This window comes from Parus major, unplaced genomic scaffold (genome assembly GCF_001522545.3).
Source record: "Parus major isolate Abel unplaced genomic scaffold, Parus_major1.1 Scaffold411, whole genome shotgun sequence".
Taxonomy (NCBI): domain Eukaryota; kingdom Metazoa; phylum Chordata; class Aves; order Passeriformes; family Paridae; genus Parus; species Parus major.
In genome coordinates, this window is record NW_015379319.1 from 36035 (window position 1) to 53024 (window position 16990).

General features: G+C 48.6%; 1 long non-coding RNA gene and 2 pseudogenes across 1 annotated transcript; all 3 read right to left on the bottom strand.

The window, feature by feature from the left end:
- Positions 1–6872: 6872 nt before the first annotated feature.
- LOC117243685 lies at positions 6873–8494 on the bottom strand (annotated as a pseudogene).
- A 276-nt stretch (positions 8495–8770) lies between these two features.
- LOC107199027 lies at positions 8771–10394 on the bottom strand. The gene is made up of 3 exons (XR_004495698.1): positions 10184–10394; positions 9405–9598; positions 8771–9041 (listed from the first exon to the last, which is right to left on the bottom strand). It is a non-coding gene; the product is annotated as an uncharacterized LOC107199027 (long non-coding RNA).
- Positions 10395–15878: 5484 nt separating this feature from the next.
- Positions 15879–16779, bottom strand: LOC107199028 (annotated as a pseudogene).
- Positions 16780–16990: the final 211 nt, after the last annotated feature.

The following is a 16990-nucleotide window of genomic DNA, read 5'->3' on the forward strand; positions in this document are numbered from 1 at the left end:
ACAAGGCATGAAAAACTCGCCCACCATTTGCCAGTGGTATGTTTCCTCATTGCTGTCTCCCGTCCTTGCCAAAGTAGGGGAGGCCATCATCCACCATTACATGGATGATGTCCGAGTGTGTGCCCCCCATGACAATCTACTGAGACGTGCGCTTGACCTGGTGGTTGAAGTTCTAACCTCTGCAGGATTTCAACTCCAGGAAGAGAAAGTTCAAAGGATGCCACCCTGGAAGTATCTGGGCCTACAGATCGCTGAGAGGACCATTGTTCCTCAAAAATTGGCTATTAACATCGATCCAAAAAACCTGGCGGATCTCCACTCCCTGTGTGGGACTTTGAACTGGGTCAGGCCTTGGCTGGGTCTCACTACTGAGGACCTTCATATTATCGAAGGGGGAGAAGGAGCTGAGTTCTTCCAGGTCCCTGACCGGTGCGGAAGGCTCTGGAAAGGGTACCGAATGCCTTAGTGGAGAGGCAAGCACACAGGTATGAACCAGACCTATCTTTCGAATTTATTATACTGGGAAATCTGCCAGACCTGTTTGGGTTTATCTATCAATGGGACCAGGACTCAAGGGACCCACTCTTGATCATAGAGTGGGTTTTCCTAAGTCATCAGAGGTCCAAAAGTATCACGGGGCCGCAGGAGTTGATGGCTCAGCTTATCAGGAAAGCTAGGGCAAGGCTTCGGGAGATGTCCGGGTGTGACTTTACATGCATACAGGTACCGGTCAGTCTGTCTCAGGACAGAGCATCCCCAGATAAACTGACCAAGGAAATGTTTAACCAATTGCTGCAGGAAAATGAGACTCTCCAGATTGCTTTGGATAGCTACAGTGGACAGGTTTCAGTCCACGCCCCTGCTCACAAATTGTTTAACTCAAAGTTCAGTGTGATTCCTAAAGAGATCAGGAGCAGAAAACCTCTCAAGGCAGTGACAGTTTTCACTGACGCATCCAGAGCATCCCACAGGTCAGTAATGACTTGGGTGGATCCTCAGACTCAGCAGTGGGAAACGGATGTTAAGTATGTGGAGGGATCTCCACAAGTTGCTGAGTTGGCTGCTGTTGTCAGGGCCTTTGAGAGGTTCCCCGAACCATTTAATTTGGTGACTGATTCGGCCTATGTAGCAGGGGTAGTAGCAAGAGCAGAAAATGCAGCATTAAAGGAAGTCTCAAATTCTCAGCTTTTTGAGCTGCTTTTGAAACTAATATATGCCCTTTCTCACCGAAAGCAGCCTTTCTTTGTTATGCATGTACGATCACACACAGAGCTCCCTGGCCCAGTAGCCGAGGGGAATGAAAGAGCGGATTCCCTCGCTGCCCCTGTTGAAATGGCCCAACTTCCTGATGTGTTCCAACAGGCTAAACTGAGTCACCAAATGTTCCATCAGAATGTGCCTGTTTGGTCTGTCAGTTCCATCTAAGGCGAGATCAGGCCAGAGCCAATGTGGCCACATGCCCACAATGTCAATCAGCAGCAATGCCATCCCTGGGCTCGCGGGTTAACCCCTGAGGTCTGGGGAGCTGTGAAGTGTGGCAAATGGATGTCACGCACATCCCAGACTTTGGTAGGTTCAAATATGTAGACCTCTCCATCAATACCTTTTCTGGTGCAGTCTATGCTTCTGCCCACATGGGAGAGAAAGCTGAGCATGTTTATAAACATCTCATGCAGGCTTTCTCTGTGCTGGGGGTTCCCAGGGAAATCAAAACAGATAATGGTCCAGCATATGTTTCCAGGAAGCTGGAGGATTTCCTGCAGGAGTGGGGAGTGGAACATAAAAGAGGCATCCCCCATTCCCCCACAGGCCAAGCTGTCGTTGAGCGAGCCCATCAATCGCTCAAAAAGGTCCTGACCCATCAAAAGGAGAGCATGAAAGGCTGCATGCCTCAAGATTGGCTGTGCAAGGCCTTGTTCACCATCAGCTTTCTAAACTGCTCTTCTGACAATCCAAACCCTCCAGTGGTACGCCACTTTGAGTCCACAAGTTACAGGACACAAGAACACCCACCACTGCTGGTAAGAGATCCAGAGTCCCAAAAGATCTTGGGACCTTTTGGGGGTGGGGTTATGCCTGCATTTCCACACCCCAAGGACTGAGGTGGATCCCACAAAGATGGGTGAAGCCTTTTACCCCAAAGCACCCCAGCAGGCCACCAGATGAAGAGAAGCAGGGTAGTGTCGTGTCCCAGGAAGTAGTTGCAGAACCTCATCCTGGTGGAGGAAGCAGCCCCAAGTTCCCCTTTTGATCCTGACCCTACCATATCTTCCTCCTCTTTCTAAAAAAGAAAGAGGGAGATGTTGTAGTATGTTTATTCAGTTCTGTTAAAATTGTTAGTGTTTTTGTCTGTTAGGTATGTTCCTGGTTCTCCCCCATTTACTGCTTTGGTTGGTTCCATTTGTCTGTTATGTAAACCCCTCCCAGTTTTCCTGAATGTTCCTCGTCAATCACCTTTACCCTGCCTCATCTCCCCATCCATTTCATAAACCCCACCTCTCCTTCCAGCTCCTTCCATGTACATCATCCCTTCCTTGACATGTTATTGGTTGTTACATTGTATTCCTGCCTTCTTTTTATCCCCATTGGTCCCTGATATTGTAACCTCCTCCCCTTACCCCTCCCTCCGCGAGCTTCCATTGGATCCTGAACTATGCCCACCCCTGAGATAAAACCCCATGGACAGAGGTGCTCTGGGCTCTCTTCGGGCCTGATTTGTCCTAGCCAAGACCCTGATGTTCATCCCCTCTCCCGAATAAACCTGTTCCTGGGAAGTACAGCCGAGTGAGTCTCCTCCTTCCTTTTGCCATCACCCACAATGACAAAAACAGGGCCAGGAGACCTTTTTCTCCTGTTTTAAAGCCTTTATTAGAACCAGCTTAGGGTGGGGGCCCAACGGGTCACGCGCACACCGCCGTTGCTCCCCTGAAGCGGCTCGGAGGAGGAGGAATGTGGCTCTTCCTACAGGGTGCAGTGTAGGCAAAGCCGGGACCTCCCTCGCGGGTAAACCTGGAGTCCCCTTTTGGCTCGAAAGTCCAGGGGTGTCATCCCTAGCGAGTCTCTTATCAGTCATGGCGAGGAGAGCGGAGTTGGCAGATAGTGTCCTTTGATCCCGACTCCAGGGCATCGCTCTTGGTTTCTTTATTTCGTGTTCCGATGCTCCATGGATCGGGTTTTTCGTCCGGGATGGTGTTTTTCGGTAGCTGATTTGCATAAGCTCCGATCGCCATCTTGGGAAATCTCCAACCCTGGTCACCGTGTCGGGAAGTTTCCGACTCCGGTCGCCATGTCGGGAAGTCTCCGACTCCGGTCGTGATAGGACAGGGGTAACAAGGAACAGTTTGACATGGAACTCAGAACCGGAACACTTCAGAACCTGGAACAGAGGCTGGAAAGAACACTTGCGAAACCTGGACTCCAGGTAGGGCCTATTCATATCAGTGCCCAGAGCAGCCTGCCCTGAGCAGAGCTGTAGGGCCAGAGCCGGCTGGGCTGTGCTGGGGAGAGGCCCTGGCTGCTGCCGAGAGCTCAGGGCAGCTGGGACAGCTTGGAGGGAGCTGGGCTGGGCTCAGAGAGCCTGCCAGAGAAACCACCAGTGTCCATCTCAGCCTATGTGAGCATGCAGGACTCACTGGTTCCATGTGGCCTCACACTGTCAGAATGGCCCCTTGGTTTCTTGAGACTGTGAAGTGAATTAATGGTCTCTCCATGGTTCCATGAGTCCCAGCAATGTCACAGTGGTCTCCATGATTCCATGGGGCCCTGTTGTGTCAAATGGTCCCTTGGTTCCATGGGGCTTGTGCATTCCCCCCTCCCCTTCTCAGGCTGCCCTGCCAGCTGAGAAATGCTCCTTAGGCCTCGGCCTTGGCCTACAGCCCCTGGGCTCAGCTCCTGTGCAGCTCATCAGAAACACTGTCTGCTCCCAGGCACTGCTGCTGCCCAACCAGCTCCTGCTTGCTTCAGGAGCAGCCCTGGGAACTGTTTCTGTTCCCTCCATGGCACAACATCCCTGTTCTCAGCCTTGCAAAGAAAGCTGTTGATGCCAAGTGCGGCCAGGATGAAACATTGCTCTGCCTGAAGCCCCTCTCTTGGGGCCCTACAAACAGCACTCCAGAAAGAGCCCTGTTAGAGTCTGAGATACAGTGTGTGTGCCCTTGTTTCTAATACTTAGTTCTAGGATTCAAAAAAACACTGAATTTCATATAACATGAACTTCATGAGCATGTTTTCATGGTGATACATGAGAACAAATGCTAAAGTTAGATAGGAAAAGTGCAAGTGTGTAGATTAGAAAGTTTCTTAAATCACTGGGTGAAAAAGTAGTTTAGAAAACAGGAGACAAGATGGAGGATTTAGGGTGTTGTCTCTTGTCCTTCTTTCTTTTTCGTGTTCTTCTCCTAGGGGTTTTTGGGTAGTAGTAAGTGATTGGATAGAAGATGCTACAGTGCAGCACAAAGGTGTTGGGTTATTGGGTCACTTAGAAAAATAATTTCGTTGGCATCTGTTAATTGGGTAAATGGACATATAAAAGACCTTGAAGAAGATCTTTGTTAGCCATTTTACTCCTTTTCTATCATAGTGCACATAGCTCCTTGTACCTTGGAATGCTGATAAGAATAAACAACTGAGACTGAACAAGAGAAAATGGCCTCTCTTTTGTCAGTCTTCAGTTCAAAGGGAAAAAGAACCCAAACCCAAAAGTCCATAATGAGACAGAGCCCTTTGCAGCTCTCCTGGGCCAGCCACCTCCCTCTGAGTGGGGCCTCTGCGAGCCAGGAACTTTCTTGTTTGCTGCACTCAGGGCATCCCTGAACAACAATGGAGCCTGGGCTGATCCCCCCACTCCTCCAGGCTCAGCCCTTCGGCCGCTGGGGAGATGCCAAAGCATCCACAGGGAGCATTTCCCTGCCCTGCAGGGGAATTTTCACTGCTGCCTTGCACTGACTCTTCGTGTCTGTGTGTACACACCAGCACTGTGCCCTGGAAAATGTGGCAGAAATACTGCTCTCTGAGGGGTTGGAGTGCCTTGGATGTCTGAGTCAGTCAGACCTGTAAGGTTAAGTCATAAGGTATAAGCTAAGTTAAATGATGCCAAGTGTTGTTCTTTTGGTAAGTAGTTGTTGCTTTGTTTCCTTGCTGTGCCTCAAGTTTCCAGTCAGGAGCAGAGTGACCCTTGCACCCTGGGGCTCCTGAAACACCCCACAAACAGGGCAGGCCCAGAGTGTCACAACGTCCCTGTGGTTCCATCAGGCCTCAAAGTGTCACAGTGCTCCCTGCACACCCTGAGGCCCCACATCGCCCAGCTCAGGTCACTGCCATGGTTACAGTCACTCCCAGTATGATCCCAGTGACTCCCAGTCTCTCTCAGTAGATCACAGTTGACCCCAGCATACTCCCAGTCACTCCCACTTCCTCCCAGTTGCTTCAAGCATAATTCCAGTCACCCACAGCCACTCTGAGTCACACTCAGTGCAGTTCCAGTTCTCCCAGTATATCCCAGTTGCCCTCAACATGGTTCAAACTGCCATCATGCCATCAGGATGCTCCTGATCACTCTCAGTATGATCCCAGACCTTCTCATTGTTGTTCCAGTTCTACCCAGAATGATCTCCGTAGCACCCAGTTCCTCCCAATATAGTCCCAGTCACTGCCAGTATGATCTCAGTGGTGCCCAGTATAGACAGAGTCACTCCTAGTTGCTCCCAGTTGCCCCCAACATGGTCCCAGTTGTTCCCAGTGTTGTTGCCTCCAGTGTCGTTCCAGACACCCCCAGTATATCCCAGCTTCCCCCTGCATGCTCATTCCCAGTCACCCCAGAGTCCCCAGTATGGTTCCAGTTGCCCCTAGGAAGACCTCACTCATTCCCAGTATATCCCAGTTAACCTCCAGCATGCACCAGTCATTCCCAGTTGCCCTGAGCAGCCCTCAGTGTGGTCCCAGTCACTCCCAGTATTTCCATGTCTATGCTCCAAGTGCTGCTCCCAGGTCTGATCGTTGGGGATGGGAATGTCCTGCTCCCTTCCCAGGGCAGGGTCACACCTGAGCCACGTGTGTGGAGCAGGACCTTTCCCTGACCCCAAGCTCTGTCCCAGCTGCAGGATTTGCTTCCCATCAGCCTCTTCCTCCTGCAGTCCCAGGCTCAGCTTGGTGCTGAACAAGGGGGCTGGGGCAGGGTCATCCCCCGGTGGGGGCTGCACACCCCCTCTGCCCCCTCCCCAAATTCTCTCCTGGGGAGCAGGAGCTGGGGCAGGAGCCTTGTGGGGAGGGAAATGGGGGTGACACTGGGATGGGGGGATCACACGCTCTGGGGGACACACACGGCCCCTGGAGACCCCCCCTCACCTTCTCCTGTAGCACCCGGAGGATGAACTCCAACATGGAAACCCCAAACTCCAGCAGCATCTTTGGGTTGGGGTCTGGTGGCAGCTTTGGGGTTCTGGGAGAGTCACAACCACACAAAATGCCCTCCCAGCCCCACAGCCACTCCCAGATTTTTCAAACTTCCCCACAGCTCCCGGCCAGGACACGCCCAACCACTCCCATCAGTACAAACACCCAATGAGCCCCCAAACCCCCTTTCCATCTCCCCCAAGTCTCACCCAAATACTCCCCAAGCCACATAGCCCTGCCAAGACCCCAAAGCTCCTTCACAGACTGCCCCAAAAACCCCTCAAAGCCCTTCCCCACACCACAAATGCCCCTAAGAGTCACAGAAGCCAGTCTCAGTCCCCCCAGGAGCAACTAAACCCTTTCCACCCCCCATGGCACAGGGGAGGACAGGTTGGTGGACAGGAATATCCCCAGCTGTGAGCAGCCTGGGCACTTCAGCAGCGATTTGGGCACTCTGGTGGGGGACACATCAGATGGGGAGACCCAGGCCAGGGACTTGGACAGACAACTGGAATTCCTGGAGGACAGGCTCAGGTGGAAACATTCTGCTGAAACAACTACAAGATCATGGCCATGTTTCCTGGCTTGGGTGGTCCCAGAACACCCAAATCCTCCTGAATATTCCAGTGAACCAACCCCAAATTCAGCCCCAAATCCCAGTAAAATGATGCCTCTTTAGATCTCTTTATTTAATTTATTTATTGTTACCCCAATTCTGAGTGGTTTGAAAGAATAAAGTGGAAATTATTTAGGTAGGACAAGACCTCCAAAATCATTCAGTCTTGATGCCACCAAAGAAACAATTGGATAGAGCAGGTGTAATTTTTAAGGGTGTAAAATTAAAAAAATCAGTTCTTTCCAATGAATTTCCAATGTCAACCAGAGTCCTGATGGATGTTCCTGAGCCTGTGTTCATGCAGATGCCTATGGAGAACATGGAGACCACCAGCCAGGTGTCTCCCCAATGTGGATCAGGGGAATGTGGATCACCAGCTCTCTTCCCAGTATAGATCCTCTGATGGGGAAGAAGTTGGGACAGCGCACAAAGCTCTTCCTGCAGTTAGGGCACTTGCAGGGCTTCCCTTGCCAGTGCCTCTGTTGGTGTTGGGTCAAGTGGGAGCTCACAGAGAAGCTCTTCCCACACTGAGGACACTCGTAGAGCCTCTCCCCAGTGTGGATGCAACAGTGGATGACAAGGTTGGGGTTTTGCTTGAAGTCCTTCCTGCAATCAGGGCAGCAGAAGGGCCTCTCCTCTCTGTGAATCCACGGGTGCAGGAGGAGATGGGAGCTGGTCTGAAACCTCTTCCCACATTTGGGACACTCATAGGGCCTCTCCCCAGTGTGGATGCGCTGGTGGCAAGTGAGGTTGGAGTTGTGTCTGAAGCCCTTCCCACATTCCCTACACTCGTAAGGCCTCTCCACAGTGTGGATCATCTGGTGAACAATTTGATGGCAGCTATCTCTGCAACTCTTCCCACATTCCCCACACTTGCAGGGCTTCTTGCTGCTTTGATGCTGCTCACGGACCAACAGGTCCAAGCTCTGGCTGGATTTCTGCCTGCCTTCCCAGCACAGGGTGGGTCTTTCCTCTTCAGAGCTCCCTGGACTGGGTTTGGAGCCACTCCTCCTTCAGGATCTCTGGGGATATTCCTCCCCGTTGAATCCCTGTGCTGTGGAGCTGCTCAAAATGGCCTCATTCATAAGGTTCTGCAGCAGGGATTTGTCCTCCCTGGTTTCTGTCCTCAGTTCCTTGTCTGGGGGAGGAAGGACAGGCAGAGGATGTGATTCGCCTTCGTGCCAGAGGGAAGGGGAAGGAGATCCCCCCAGTGCGTCCCCGGCAGGACGGCGTCAGCAGCGGGGTTATCCTGCAGCCGTGGGTCATGCCGGGCTGGGAGATGGAGCAGGAGAGAGGGGGAAAGGGGCAGTGACTTCCTCCTCACCTGCCTGGGTGTCCTGGGGCATCTTCCCCTTCCTCACAGCCTGCTTTTCCATCTGGACAAGGTTTGAGAATGGGAAATCCTGGTTTGGGGAAAATACAATTCATGAGCACATTGGGATTGGGGTTTCTTTCTGCCCAAGTCCATCTGTAGAAGTCAGCGGCCATCTGGAATGTTTTGGTTTGGAAGGACAGGTGTGAGCTAAGGAAGGCAGAAACCTACACTGAAATGGATAAAAATGTAAACCATCCCCCCCCTGCCACCCCCTTCCAGATTATTATAATCTTGAAATCAAAGTGCTTTCAGGTAAAGATATGGGAACAGGAATAACAGTTCTTTCCCCAGTACAAGTGTGACCCCCAGCAGCTGGGACAGGGGGGAAACCCTGAACACCAAAGGTGAGAGACCAGAGACAGGGAACTCCCAGGAGGCATTTTCAGGGCTGAATCTTGGTGTTTGGGAGGTTTTTATGGACCCCATCATCCCTGATGATGTACACTATATTAGAAATGGCGAGAAGTACGACACTTACTCTCTTAGCTGCATTGTCCAAGAGAGCTGAGTTTATTATTGTTGCAGTCAGCAACCTCAGGATCTCGTCCAGGGAAGCAGCAGGATTCTGGGGACCAGCACGAAACACCAACAAGACGGGCTCCCGGTTCACGAAACCATTTATTCAGCACGGGAACAAAGTCAGGTCCAGGACAGAGAGCTCTGAACAGAGACACAGCTGGGGTTTTTGAGGGACAGAACCCCTAAGGGTCTACACCCTTGAGGGTGAAGTTCAGGGTCAGGGACCAGTAGAAGCACACCAAGGGAGAACCCCCCAGGGACTCAAACCCAATCAGAACACCTGGGCCACCCTTCTCAAGGGGTTTGGGGTGGGACAATGTAACTCTTTGTCTCCCCTGAGGCTGCTGCCAACTACTATCCTTGATCTTGATCTTCTCTTATAGACAGATCTGAGAGGTAAAACTGTCACTGGTCATTAAACCAACACATCACTATCATTGGTCAAGTGGAACACCACCCCTTGAATGTTTCTTGCAAGTAAACAACAAGGATCCTAAACAACACCTGCAAAGGTTGTTGTCTTTTTCCAATGACTGTTTAGATTCTTCTTTATGCTTTCCCAGGCCAGAGTGAGAAGTTTGTGTGACTTAGTTTCACACAGGCTCTGTGTTCCCTGCTTGCTTTGTGCATTTAGCATCCACAGCTCCCTTTTTTCTTTGAGGGCAGAAAGGCGGCATTTGTAATCTCTTGCTAGGCCCCTGCAGGAAAGAAAACAAACACAGCATCAGAGGTCCCTTTAGTAACTTGTTGATTACCAGATGGAACCTCAATTGGACACTGAGTTAGAATGGTCAGGGAGGTTCTCTGGCATGTGCTATCGAGTTCTTTATGCATTACCATCAAGTCCTATTGTTCATTCTTGCAAGGAGTCAGTTAAACCTGGAAAATTGGAGTGACTCTGAATGTGCAGGAAAAATTTTCAATAATGAAACAAGGTTGCATCATTGACTTCTTTCAAAAGTGAAAATTAAACATTTGGTTATGTCTGCTATATAAGCAGATTCATTGACCAGATTCAGAGCTAATTAACTGTGGGCCAAGCTTGGTTTGTGACCTTTTAGCACTTGACAGTCAGTTTCATCCTTGCAGGTATCAACAGCTTTTCTTGTTTTCTGAGCTGTTAGCAAAGCTCCATTAAAAGTCTTCCTGCTATATTGGAAGAACAACTTTCAAAATGAGCAATTAATTCAGACAGCATGGGTGGTTTTTTTGGGTTTTTTTTGTTTGTTTGTTGTTTTTTTTTATGGTTGCAAAGGCATGTGATAGTTGATGAGATGACTTACCTCCTCAAGGAACAGGTTTACTCCGATAAAGGCTGCAAGACTGTAGAGGCTAAATATTTAAACTTTAATCTCCAAAACCCCTTCCAAGCTGTTGAAAATCTGTGTATTTGCACTTACACTTTTTACCTTTGCAGAAAGTGTGGTAAAAATACCAGAGTGAGCTGTACGGGCTTTGTAACTTGTAAGTTTTAGAGAGACCTCATTGCAGGATGTGCAGGATGGCACCATTGCTCGCTCAATTTTGCCAATGATACCTGTATGATGAGAATCTGAATTGAAAACAGTAATATCAATGGAGGAATTTGCTTGATGAATCTGATTCCCAAAGATCTACATGATCCACAAAGTAAAACCACAGCCCTTGGTAACTACAAGCATACCAAAAACACATGGGATATTACCTGAGGTAAAATTACCTCATAGAAAATTAATAATTATTTTTTTTTAAATTAGTAATTTTTGTTTTAGAGTCCAAATAAATGAAATTCAGGGAAAGTCCATCAACTGAAGATGATGATCTTTAGCATCACTAGATGTCTTCTTGAATCCTGAAACAGGGAATAACTGAAAAAAAAGGTCCATGTAAACACAGTACCATGATGCTGACATACGGCTTTTGTTGTCAAATTGTCTGTATAATTTCCAGACACATAATTGTGTCAGTCCTCTGTTGTTGATTTAGCCACAAAGGTTATGCTATTCATAACCCATGCTGTTCCTTTTCACTCCTTGAAGGTGATGGGTGTCTGATGTTGTGATGAGAGGACCAGGAGAACAACTCCTTTTAAAAAGGCCTTCATTAAACAGGACAGCTCTGGGGGGGGGACCCGCGGGGTCGCGCACACCACCACTGCTCCCACTGGATGCTGCAGAACAGGAAGATCCGTGTAGCTTTGTCACTAGGGCAGAGCTGGGTCTTCCTTCCTTACAGGAATCCGTAGGAAAACGGCTTTACCGGTTCGTAGTCCGGGGGGGGAAACAATCCTTTACAGTTCTTTAGGTCATGGCGACCACTTCTAAGCAGGTCCAGATGGTGTAGGAGGACGGTCTTCCTTCTTAGTTCACCAGGATATGTTCTTTTGGTCCTTTATTTTCCTTTTGGCTCGTTGTTGTTAGGGGTTTTTGTTTCCCGGCAGCGCTCAGTCCAACCTCATTTGCGTGCAGCCTCAGGCGCCATCTTGGGGCGCAGTGACGTCACTACCGGGGGGGAAGGGGATACAATGTCAGGGAAAAGTAACCACAGGTGAAGCAGCGAGAAGGCAACCAGGGGTAAAGACACTAGAAACTCCAACAATCGGTCAGTCAAACATTAACAGCAACCAACTCTTAATTTAACAACTTGTAACTTTAGAATTTCATTTCCCACAATGTGACTGCTTGAACCTGCTGTTAATAAAACACAGGCGTATCTTGTCCCAAGTTAAGAAATTAATTAGGCTTTACTGTTGTTAGTCAGTCAACATTTAGATTTGATAATTAATTTTTCAAATTTCTAATATAAATATACCTTATTCAAATTAATTATTTTTCTATAAATTTGATCAGCCCAGAAACTGCAAACAGCTAAAGTGTTTCTTTCCAGTGAAAAAGACCTGAACACCTCTGTATGGTGAGGGTTTCAGGTTCACTCCAAAGATTGATTCAGCTGTTATATTTACAAGTCAAATTGCTGGGTCAAAGTACTCATGTAATTTTTGCTGCAGAAATATCTGGGTCTGTTGGTAATTCTTATCCAGAAGGAGCTAAGGCGTGGCCAGTTCCCACCTTAACTGGAAAAGAATCTCCTACATCATACAATTTTAAAACAAGATTCTCAAGAATCCTGGGGTAAAACCAAATGAACCAGTAATAATTGATGTCCTTTGAAATTCTGTCAGGATAAGAGTGCTTCTCAGATAATAGCAATCATCCTAGAGAGCTAACACTTTAAACTTAGACCAATTTGTTTTATCTGTGGAAGTGCAGCAAAGTTGCTTGTCTAATAGAAATTCCGTAAGAAGAAAAGGGGAGGGGGGTGTGTGCTAACATCACAGCGGTGCCTGCCGTGCCGTGTGGCAGGAGAGGGGAAAAGCCTGGACCAAGAACCCCAAGCTGCTGTCTGTAAATCCCCGCCCAGCCACTGCCCCGGCCCTTCCGCCACTGGAGCGTGGTGGGGGTCACTGTCTGCAGCGCCACAGGGAGAGCACACGGGCAATCCTTAAAATAAACACAGGAAAAGTTAAAGGCATAGAACACTCAGAAGGCAAAATTTTCGCCCCCGAAACCCACAGGGAGAGACCATGGGGAAGAAACCTTTGTTACAGTGTATTTTGTCTGACTTTCTCTCAGCTTCAGGACAAAGTTGTATCAGCGGAGGTAGTTGGTGTCTTCAGAAGTCCGGACAGGCTGGCATGGCGGGCAACGGTACATGCTGTGAGAGGAGGTCGGGCCGGCCACAGTGGGGGTGCTCCACTGCTGCTGCTGTTGCTGCTGCTGCTACCACTACTGGAAGTAGAGGTTGCGGACCCCCTGCGTGGTCTCCCAGATCCACATCCACAGGCGGTTTGAGGGGCCGAGCTGCTCTGGCAGGAACCAGGCTATCCGGGGATCCATCAAACAAGGACCCACCCAGGCTGATCTGCTCTTGCCTCAGCTGTAACGCTTTAAAGCCTTCAGATAGAGTGAGTCCCCAGTTACTGCTTACATTCAATTCAGAGAGAGGACAAGTTTGTTCCTCTGCAGAACTTCAGTTTCCCTTTTTGGAAAACCTTTATCTCAATGCCCAGTGAGTCCAATATGCAGATGCAGTGTCTTATCCCAGGAATCTAAGCTCTAGCTTCATTGAGATTTGCTATTCCAATCCCACTCACTGGCTGGGTTCTCTACCCAGGGTCACTGACACCTGTAGCTGTCCAGAAGCACACAGGGAAAAACTCCTTACCTCTCAAAGGAGGAGGAGGGAGACTCCAATGTCCTTCAGTTCTTGGTTGCAAGGAACATTGGGTTCTACCAGATGTCACACTATATTAGGAATGGCAAAGTATGTCACGGACTCTCTAGCTGGGTTGCAGAAGAGAGCAAGTTTTATTATTACAGATCTTCTTTTATAGACAGTTCTTAGAAGGTCTGAAAAGGTAAAACTCTCATTGGTCATTAAACCAACACATCACCATCATTGGACAGTTAGGAACACCACCCCTAGATTGTTTCTTGCAAGCAAACTGTGATAAATAGAGACCCTTTTGTTCGACTAAACATGATGTTCTGTAATGCTATGTTGTGTAAAATCACGATTACATTGAAGGTTGATACTGACGCTGGCATAATTATTATGGCCTTGCCGAGATTCTTTGAATTCCAGAAAGCCGCCGAGATTAAACCTCCGAAAGGGGTAGAAGGTCAGAGGAGAAATGAATCTTGTGATCACAAGAGGGCAGAAGACCAGAAAAAACCCCTGAAGGCTGGAAGAACGCAGGCGCAAAGAGAACTCACAGGAAGATACTCAGCAGAAGAGCCGAACAGATAAAAGGGAATGCGGGGGGGCACGGAGACGCGGCCAGAAGTGGGTTACTTTTTGGCCGTCAGCGCGCTGTGATTTGCTTATTATCTTGCTTGCTACAATTAATAAAACTTTTCTTTAATCAATTTTAACACTCTCTCGAGTGTATTTATAACACAAACAACAAGGGGGCAACCAACACCTGCAAAGACTGTTTTCCTTCTCTAAGGACTGTATGGATTCTTCCCTATGATTCCTCAGGCCAGGGTGAGAACTAGTTTCACACAGACTCAAGCTAATGCCTGAAGCATAAAATTCTCTTATTTGACCATTGTCAGTTCCCACACCAACACATCCCACCCCTGTTGGACATCAAGACCCCCCTTCCCAAGTCCTATTTCTCCCATTTCATACCTCCCAGTTGTTGGAGTCTGAGACACAGAGTGTGTGCACTTGTTTCTGATACTTAGTTCTAAGATCCAGAAAAACACTGAATTTAGTATAATATGAAATTTATGAGCATGTTTTCATGGTGATACATGAAAACAACTGTTAAAGTTAGAAAAGCTAAAAGTGTGAGTGTGTAGATTAGAGAGTTTTCTTAAGTCACTGGGTGAAAAAGTTAAAGTTTAGAGTTTAAAATAGTTTAGAAAGCAGAAGGCAAGATGAAGGATTTACAATCTTTTTTCTTTTTCTTCTTCTTCTTCATGTGCTTCTTCTAGAGGTTTTTGGGTAATAGTAGGTGATTGGATAGAAAATGCCACAATGCAGCACACCGGTGATGGGTCAATGGGTAATTAAGAAAAATAATATTTGTGTCTATGGTTAACTGGATAAGAATAAGTATAGAAATAAAAGAATTGCATAGTTCAGGGCCATTTTGCGTCTTCAAAGGACAAAGTGAGCTATCAGGCCATTCTGTACCACCAGAAGAAAATTAGCCAGATTGCGGTGAATTAAACTTGTGCAGAAAGTCTGAAGAGACCTGTCAAGTTTTGTGATAATATCCTAATAAACACAAAAAACAAGATCCTAACAGGCTTTGGAGTTTTTGTCCTGACACAGAGGACTGTGATAAGCAGGATTCCCCATAAGGGAGCTCAGCTCAGAGAAGCTGAGAAATCCAGGAGTAAAAAGAAGTGCAGAAGCACAGCAGCAGAATCAAGAAAGATAAAAAAGAAATGAAAAAGAATTTTTAAAAAGTTCCACCAATCTCCATCCCACCCATTCTGCCCCACCCAATGCCCATCTCACCCCTCCGGATTTGCATCCCACTTCGCCCAGTCACCTTCCAACTCCATTCCATCTGATGCCTTCAGAAGGCTGACCTAGAACAGAGGCCAGATTGAAATAAGAATAAAGTCAATTAAAAGGTCTTAAAAGATACACTTTGGGCAGTACAAGAGCCTGGACAGGGCTACACCCAAGATGGACCAAAAATGGCCACAAAAATGGACAACTGATCATGAGGTCTCACATTTCTAGAAGTTTAGGTCCATCTGCATATTTGGGTTCATGGTCCAATTACAGCGTCAGATGATAAAATCCCATCCTTCCCGTTTTCTCTCTTCAGTCCACCCTCGTTTATGCTTTTGGGCCTGAAACTTATAGCGACTGTCCTTGGTATCAAGCTAGAAAAGGAATTGTTTTGTCTACCTACTCTGTGAAGAGAGCTCACTAACACTTAATATGAAGTTCAAAACTACAAACCTAGGCAGTGCAAAATAAGAAAAATATGAAAGCTAAAACTTAAGGCATCACACCCTGAGGGACTGTGGAATTGAATAATTTTGGAGTGGGATTGAGTAGTTTTCAGTGGCATTAAGTGGTTTTGAAGTGACAGATTGAACCCTCTCGTCCCTTTGAGTGCCAAGAAATGGAGACAACTACACCAAATACCCTCACAACCCCCAAATCTTCCCAAATATCTCCTTGACTTCCAGATTCCCTTGAAGCACTAGTAAAAAGTGAGGCAGTGAGGCTTTAGATGCCTTTAATAAATATCTTGATTTTGACAACTATTTTGTCTGTTTTAATGGGATGAGGATGAATGAAAAGATAATAGGAACTGAAACAAAACGACCACCAGCCCAGTGTCCTCCCAGCGCAGAATGTGGGTCATCAGGGCTCTGCCCAGCATGGGTCCCCCTGGTGGGGGATGGAGCTGGAGCAGCGGACGAAGCTCTTCCTGCACTTGAGGCACATGCAGGGCTTCCTTTACTGGTGCCTCCTTTGATGTTTAGTGAAGTTAGACCTGTCAGTGAATCTCTTCCCACACTGGGGACACTCGTAGGGCCTCTCCCCGGTGTGGATGCGCCGGTGGGTGACGAGGTTGGAGTTTTGCTTGAAGCCCTTCCCACAGTCGGGACAGCGGAAGGGCCTCTCCTCTCTGTGAATCCGCAGGTGCATGAGGAGACTGGAGCTGATCTGAAACCTCTTCCCACACTTGGGACACTCGTAGGGCCTCTCCCCAGTGTGGATCATCTGGTGGATGGTCAGTTGGGACCTCTGGCTGAAGGTCATCCCACATTCCCCACACTCATAGGGACGTTCCCCGGTGTGTGTCCTCTGGTGGCGGATCAGGCTGGTGCTGTGGCTGAAGCTCTTCCCACATTCCCCACACACGTAGGGCCTCTCCCCAGTGTGGATGCGCTGGTGGATGATGAGGATGGACTTCTCCTTGAAGCCCTCCCCACAGTCGGGGCAGCAGAACGGCCTCACATCCATGTGAATCCTTTGGTGCCTGAGGAGATCTGAGCTGGTCTGACACCTCTTTCCACACCTGGGACACTTGTAGGGCCTCTCCCCAGTGTGGATGCGCTGGTGACGGATGAGTTCAGAACTGCAGCTGAAGCCCTTCCCACATTCCCTACACTCGTAAGGCCCATTCCCCAGTGTGGATCATCTAGTGGCAGATCAGGCTCCTGCTGCGGCTGAAGCTCTTCCCACACTCCAAGCACTTGTAGGGCTTCTCCCCATCCTGAAGCTGCTCATGGACCACCAGCTCAGAGGCCCGGCTGGATCTCCGGCTGCCTTCCCGGCACAGGTTGGGTCTTTCCTCCTCAGAGCTCCCTGGGCTGGGTTTGAAGCCCCTCCTCCTGTGGCATCTCTGGGGTGTCTATTTTGGCGGATTCCCCCAAGACCAGGATCTCCCAAGATTGGGATCCCCAAGCCCGCAACCCCCCCAAAAGCAGAATCCCTCCAAATCAGGATCCTCCAAAACCGGGAGCCCCACCATCACCTTCAAAGCCCTCAAAATCGGGATCCTTCAAATTCGAGAATCCCCAAAATTGAGATCCTCCTGAGCCTGAGACCCTCTGAAACTGGGA